The sequence below is a fragment of the Chinchilla lanigera genome, unplaced genomic scaffold, assembly GCF_000276665.1.
Source record: "Chinchilla lanigera isolate Chin_1 unplaced genomic scaffold, ChiLan1.0 scaffold00031, whole genome shotgun sequence".
NCBI classification, from domain to species: domain Eukaryota; kingdom Metazoa; phylum Chordata; class Mammalia; order Rodentia; family Chinchillidae; genus Chinchilla; species Chinchilla lanigera.
This window is the reverse complement of record NW_004955432.1, coordinates 10,402,622-10,411,035: the sequence shown is the minus strand read 5'-3', so window position 1 is coordinate 10,411,035 and position 8,414 is coordinate 10,402,622.

Here is an 8,414-nt window from a genome sequence, read left to right as displayed (position 1 = left end):
TCACTTTGTCACCTTTGACCCTCGTGCTTATGCTTCTTTGTGTGTGTGTTTCCTTCTCTCTCAGCGCATACATATTTGTGTGTGTGTGTGTGCAGGCGCGCATGTATGCGCATGCACAGAGTCATCCCTTATTACCTGCAGAAAGTTAGGGAATTGATTCCAGAGATCCTGTGGGTACCAAAATTTGAGGATGATCAAATTTTTTATATAAAATGGCATAGAATTTACATGTAACCCACACACATCCTCTTGCGTACTTTATGTCATCTCTAGATTATAACGCCTAATACAATGTAAATGCTATATAAAATAGTAATTACACTACACTAGTAGGAAATATGACAATAAAAATAGCTGTACATGTTCAGTATAGACCCAATTTTCTTTTTAAATATTTTCCATGTGAGTTTGGTTGAATGCATTGATAACAGAAACCCAGAAATGCGTGCATGTGCACACACACGCACACACACACAGTGTTCAAGAAAGAGGGGACTGAACTGAAGCATGGTGGCAATGTTGGTTGATTCTCAGTGACCCCTGGTTGTTATTGGTGTATTTGCTGCACAATTATTACATAAAATGTGTGCATTTCTGTTTGCATTAATTGGAAGATCACATTAAGAAATTAATACGGTGCTAGCACCTTAGACTATCTCAGTGTCAAACTGTCAGTCAGGCCAATGTTAGCTCTGCAAAATGAGAACAAATGCAGAATTATTCCAACCAAGAATCAGACGCTGTAGTAGCAGACAAAACTCCATAGTGTGAGGCTCAAAGTAGGCACAGTGGAAATACCAATTCAACATCCTCTGTCCTGATGTTGTAGTTTCTGTACTCAACTCCCATCATTTGAGAAGGCAGTTTTGCCTGAGTATGAACTGTGGAATTGGATCACAGCTGATCAGCTGTAAAATAATTTAACCACTTGGAAAAGCAAGAATAAAAATAGCCCCCGGAGTTATCATAGTCCTGACAGTGTAACAAAGTCTTCTGCTTGGCTTAAAAATGACTTTAAAAAGCAAAACTCTATTCAGCCCAAAGAAATTAATATTACATATTAAAAACATGCAATGAATGTCTCATTCATGCCAAATTCATTGTATGATTATCTCATTTAATTTTCATTTAAAATGCTTGTGAAGGCAGTGCTATTATCATTCCTAGTTTATAGATAAGGAAACTGAAATTTCACAATCAGGAGCCCAGTGTAGGTAGGATGCTTCCCAGGATATTCATTCCTAACCTCTTCATGATTGTATCTCTAGTAAGAAAGAAGCCTGAAAATCCTGAAGTACTATAAAAAACACTATCAGATTCTGCTAGGGACTATGAGGTTGCACTTGCAAAATTATGCAAGCTCTGATGATTTCAAAAGAGGGAGATGAATAATATTTATTTACTTGTCTTTTCTTATAGCTTAGTACACACACACACACACACACAAACACACACATAAATCTTCTTCCCATCTCTCATCACGGGAAAGTTAAATCTTCTCTCCCTGACTCAAATCCTGGTATGTAGGAGACAATCTTTGTGTAGCTGAAACAACCACCTTCTTTCTTGTTCAAACCACAGATTAATCAGTCCTAAGTCACTGTGGCCATTGCCCTTGACCAACAATTCCCAGAATCCTCTGGAAAATCTATATACTGATCCCAGCACCATTGCCCAGTGAAGCCACTGAAAAAATGCTATTTAGCAGCATCGCTGAATAGATGATTCTCCTGGTGCCAAATCTACAAAGACAGTACAGCTCAGAGCACTCACTTTGCACAGGAATATCAGCAACTTCTGCTGTTTCTATAACCTTCCCCCTTTCTTTGGCCCTGGGGTTGAGCCTGAGGGGAGCTCCGTGAGACAATCTGAGGCACCTTGACAAAACGGAAGTGTATGTTCCTCTTAAAATGGATAAAATGTCATGAAGACATTTCTTCCCCAAGGCCTTATCATCCTAGACCGTTGAGCAGGGCTGGCTGTCAGCCCTCCAAAAGGCTCCATGGTCCGTTATGAAAACAGACCCTGGCAGGTCCACAAGTCAACTCTCAGGACATGCCAGCGGAGCCCAAATCCACACAGCACAGATGAAGGTGTCCTCAGCATTCTGGATATGTTGTCAGAAGCCCATCATCAACTAGCTTTGGGGGAATCAGCATATTCAGTTTACTCAAGTGTCTATTTTTTAAAATGCATGCTTTTTGCTAGGAATCAAACAGTTTGTGAGAAAAATATTAAGTAACTTATTATTAAAGTAAAAGCTCAATGATTATGTATAATTTATAATCTTTATAATTAAAGAATCTTCCAATTTTGATGCACTATAAAATACAATTAGTCTGTCAATTAAGGCCTAATTACCACACTAGGTGAGAACACATCTAACAGCAGAAACAACATTGATAAGACCCTGGTTCAAAGAGAAACCATTAGACTAAATCTTTGGCATGAAAATTAATATACTAATTAGGTATATACTTGCAGGATGAGTTTGTTTGAGAAGGGTAGACAATAAGCATAAGAAATCTAACACTTTGGGGAAAAAATGTGAGAGCTTTAACTTTGCTCTGCATGACTCTAAATCAAGAGAACAAGGCGGAATAGGGTTGCCTTCACTGAGATCCGCTAGTGGAAGCATACTCTTAAGATTTAAGCCATGATCTCTGGATTCCAATGTCAAGCTTGATCCACTCGTCCAAGTATGCTTCTAGATATGACAAGCATATAAGCTTGCAGAGAGATGTGAATACAGAAGTTTGCTTCATGAAACCCATGCATGGATGGCCAGCTCTGTCTAGCAATTCTCCTTGAAGATCATGACATAAGATACTGTACCTACTCTGAGGCAGTCACAAGGCTGGCTGGAATATATTTCCTTGTGGTATCTTGGTAAATTCTTCTAGTACACAAGTAAACATGTTCATAGAATCCCAGATGAAGTAGCCTAAATTGAAAGAAATTAATTTACTTATTCACAATCACAACAGAATGATAAAGCTGCGGACTGGGTCTTGAACTGCCTGTTTCTGTACCTCAAGCTCTTTCAGAATTTGAGGTTTTGGAGTTGTGTTGTTTCCAGGAGACCACAATTTTTTTAAATGCATGCATATGAACGCAGACTGCTGTGGAGTGAAAATTGACAGCTTTAGAATTGAAAGGACCACACATGTGTAAACATCGTATTGCCTCCCTAGTGTAAGAACCTGAAAGAGTAAATAAAGCCCAAAATGTACAATAGATATTGTGAAAGGAAAGAAATGGTTCAAAGGAAGGAACAACTGGGATGAGGGAAAGGAGAAAAAGGAAGAAAGAAGGGAAAAATATATATAAATACAGAAGAACAGCTGGGATAATAGTACTGCTGATGTCTAGTGGTCTATCAAAAGGAACAGTTAATGCTTAAATCTTTTGGGACCAATTTTGCATGCTTCTCTCTGGTAATCTGAACAACTAATTTGAAGAGAACAATGTGTAATATAACAACCACTGGTGAATTCCTACCATCTTGTTTGGTGAAGCTCTGTGTCACTTCTAATGTTTTGTAATTATTTTCTATTCTCTTTAATGGTCTGATCAATCTTGCATTCTTAAATTTTATTTTGAAACCCTGTATCATTTTTATTGTTTTTGCTTTGTTTTGTTTTTGTCTATGTTGTTGTTATTTTGTTTTTTTATTGTCTTTCAAATAAAAATTTAAAAAAATACCCACTAACAAATAAATAAGGAGAGAAGGCATATAAATAAAGCAAGATGGCCAAGTTTTAATAAATTTTTTTAAAAAAAAAGAATTGAAGGGACCAGAAAGTAATGAAAATATATGAGAAATAGATGGTAAGAATCCAGAGGATGAAGGCAAAAGTTGCTCTGGAGGTCGCTCAGGTGGGAGAGCTCACAAGGTATGGGTGTGGGAGCAGGCAGCACAGGTAATGAGAATGAACCAATAAAGCCACAGGTTTGGAAGAGAGTTCTGTAAATGGACACCGCAGTTGAAAAGAGCCATTATTTTCCTTGATGTCAGGGTGATAACTTACTGAAGAGTTTGGGACATCTTGCCATATTAAATTTAATTGATGGATTTTCTGGAATAAATCACCTTAGAGATTATACTACACTGAATTTCTTCCACTGCCAAAACAGAATCTATACTATTTTGTAAATTTAAACCTACAGAGAGGAAGCTGGAGAAAAGGGTTGTCTTACTTTTCCCTCTCATTGCTGAGACAAAATACCCAACACCCAACGTTAAAGGAGGAAAGGCTTATTTAGCTCACAGTTTGTGGAGGGTTCAGTCCATAATCAGCTGCCTCCAAAGCAAGGTCGCACATGGCAGGCGGGCAACTGTTCATGGCAGCCAAAGATACCAAAACCAAGAAGAGAGGAAAGGAAAGCAAGCCACTTTCCATACCTTATTTTGTATGCAGGCTACCTGCCCTAGGGTGGTGTAGCACTCACACCCTTAATGCCAGCATTGGACCATGAATCAGTCACAAAATCTAAATTCAGCCCCCCCATGACTGCAAGAGGCTTTAAAAACAAACATTCAAAAACAAACCATAACAAAGGTATTGTAAATTCCTATGGTTGTCTTAGAAACTGAGTCATTTTTTAAACATAAAATTTTTAAGTATTTTATATTAAAATAACAGTGTGATAGTGTACTATCACAGAATTAGTAATGATGTTCCTCAAATCCATCTTCTCAATCACCATTAGTAACAGAAGCCAGTTTTATTTAGGTGAAGGGTGCTAGCTAAAAGACTACATTTAACAGATTTTCTTTTGAAAAGACATAGCTGCAGTCAGTGATATGTAAGTCGAAGACCTGGGTGAGACTTTTGCAAAAGTACATTTGCCTCTGCAGACTGTAATGATAGTAGAACAGCAGAGACAGAGACAGAGACACACAGACCAGACCCCTGAGAGTCCTAGTATCACCTCAGCATTGAAGATTGCCTCCTTCTAGGCTTCTCTACAAGGCAGGTAAGATTCTCCTGTGTGTTAATCTGTCATTCTGAGTATTTTTCCATTTTATGTGGTCAAATATGCTCCTAAGCAATACAGGACTAGATTATGTAATCATGGCCTTAGCCTATTAATGCTGGGTGATCTTAAATTAAAATGAAGTAAACAATAATCAATAGATAATTCAAGTAATTAAAATTTATCTGTGGTGTTTGTAGCAAAATTTGGCCCGTGTGAGTCACCTATAATAATTATTTGTAATCCAATGTAGGAAAAATGAGTCAGAGCTAAGTGACAATAGGTTAAAATCATCTTGAAAGTCTCCCATATCTCCAGGATTTCATACACAGAGCATAAAAAACAAAGACAAGGAGGCACTTGGTCCATTTTTGTATATAATTAATATTCCATGGTAAAAACAGAAAGGATCAAATGCAGTAGAAATGCAGGAATTCATTTTAATCTCCCATTTTCACGGAAGGCTGTATATTTTCCATTAAATTATCTTGAGTAAATGTGTTATTTCTAAAAGTAATATCAATCTTAATTATAAGCTTTAGGATAGTCTACATATAAAACTAGTAAGAAGGAAATAGCAGAGCAAATAAGGGATATATATTGCTAGAAACACGTTCCAAAATTTTGCTCCAATGTGACTTCCTCCTCTGCCTGTGTGAGTCCAGATCAACAGAAGACTGAAAAATCAGAGGACAGGGTGCTTCCAGAAAGAAGAGGAAGGAAAAAGGAAGGGCCATGGGACATTACTAAATGGGACACCATGTATACTCTAAAAGTTTTCTGATAAACCGAGAAAATGAAAAACACAATGCATATTGTAATGCAGATAAGTTCAATTTCTGTCAGGAAGCAGAGAAAGAAACTCCAAATGAGAAATTTGTTGGTTTCAAAAGAGAACATATCTATTTAAAGAATCACATTAGCTGGACGTGGTGGCGCACTCCTGTAATCCCAGCACTGGGGAGGCTGAGGCAAGAGGATCACTGAGAGTTCAAGACCAGCCTGGGCTACAAAGTGAGCTCAAGGCCAGCCTGAACTGCATAGCAAAAGCCTGTCTCAAAAAGACAAAAAAATAAATAAAATAAAATAAAATAAAATAAAATAAAGAGTCACACTAACCAGAAAGTGTCACGTATGCTCATGTTGTTTTGTTTTACCCTTTATTAATGAACAGTTGGTCTAACCCCACAACCTGAGTCATCACTTTGTACAAAAGAATTCCAAAATATCCATTTTCAGAACTCAGTTTATGCCTTGAATTCTGGACTGGAATACTGTTATCCTCATATGGATGTCAGCTAGGCATGAGTTAAACATGAAACTTGACAAAGATATTAAACACGAAAAAGAAATATCTTTCCCTGCCCCAATCCCACCCTAAGTACACGCTCTTTCCTTGCCCTGGTAATGTCTTCACCATCACCGTAACTACACACTCTCCCATTTTCTCCCCCGCACCAATGGATTTACTTCCACAACATTCTACAAGATAAAAGCAAATTTACCTTCTCATTTCCATTGTCTTTGCCAGTAATCCAAATCAGCCATATCATTCTCATCTCTCACCTTTACCATTTCTTTCTTTTATCATTATTGATACATATACATCGTGGCACATAATGAATATATCTGTGGTACACTGGTAATGTACATTTTGTATCCTTCCCATCTCTTTCTCTTTCAATTGAACATTTCCTAGGACAAATATTGACCATCTTTAGCCTCTCCTTCCTTAAAAGCCATCAATAACAATCTGTCCCTAACCACCTTCATTTTTTGCCTCCTGTCATGTATTTTTCATGGCTTGGCTCTCTGGCAGCAGAAGTTCCCATTTTCTCAGATGATGTTCATACTCTATGACCTGCCTGGCATTGTTTTCCACTCTCTGCCCGTCCAAATCCCCTGTGTGTGATATGCACTTTTGCATGGTGTCCCGTCACGCTCAGTTGTCCTCTCCCTTTTGTGCTCTTGAAGCATTTGATACTCATCTCTATTAAAACATTTATCTATCTCTCCATGGTGGCTAATTTTTTCTCATTCCACTACTGTTAGTGTGAGTTATCTGAGGTACCATGGTATATCTATTTCCATATCTTCAATGTACAATATATAACGCTTGGCTTTGTAAGTAGCAGATGCTTAATTTTTCAGAACTGATATAAAAGGTACTGCTATGTTGCTCAGTTAAAGGATGCTCTTCTTTTTTTTATACGTTATTCCTCTTCCTTGAAAAATTACCTGCTACTTTTGTTTTATTCTCAAAAGATAACGATATAAGTAGAAAACCAAACCTGAAAGATATTAATACTCCTGTTGTGTTTACAGAGTACATTTTAAGTGCTTAATAATCACCCTAATTATTTATTAAAATTTAACTTTTTTCCAGTTAATTAAACTCACATTTGGTAAGGCAATCCAATTTGGGGAGATAAGCAGCTTTTTACACATATGCAGGCTGTTAAAGACTGGCTGGATACAATTTTTACAGCAGTTAGAGGTTTTCAAATCTCTCTTCTCAAATAAGTACATGGCAACATTATTTCTTTAATATGGGAATTCTCTTTTGAGGAAACAATGAGACTTAAACTGTTGTCATCCAAGTGGCAAATCTTAAATAATTTAGAGACCTGTTATTTTGTCCTTTACATAGCCAGATGCTTATAGATTACAAGTATCCTTTTGAAAAAAAGAAAAATTAAATATTAAGAAAGTCTATTAAGAAAGAAAAGCATAAATTTTGATCTCCCTAAATAATTTACCTCACTATGAGTGAATGATCTAAAATTCATGCCAACAACAAAATACAGAGCCCTTATTACTTTAGACATTGCATCATCTGAGAAATGTATTGATTCTTGGAGATGTGTGACTTTCACTCTGCTTCTGGACACAGCTGCTGTCTTGGGAGTACACAAGTGGAGGCAGTCATATTTTCCAGACGTGCAGGGTCTCTGGGACTGCTGGTATGATTTTGAAGGTTCAGTCACAAAAATACCATGCTCCAGTAGGGATCAGCCTATTGGATACACTACTCTGTAAGAAGTTTCCCTGGACAACAAAACAGAATGGCATTAGAACTTGATTGTCACTTTTTTTTTGAGGAGACAATTTTTCTTTTTTTAAACTTCTAAACTTATTGAATTGCATTATATTTTGAATTTATCAAGTAAGTACAGAAAATAGACTTCCATACACCCATCACCTAGATTTGACAGTTGCTACAATCTTCTAATTTACTGTAGATTTTAATAAACAAAACAGTGCTGCCATATTTTAAATTTTGCTTCTCATCCCCCCTTCCTCTCTGTCATCTAAGTAGTAATACACAAAATAATACAGTATCTTATTTATAGATGCATCTTAATGCAATAAAAATTTATGAAGAACTTCTTTTAACTAAGGATTTGACAGTGATGAAAACAACAGACTGATTC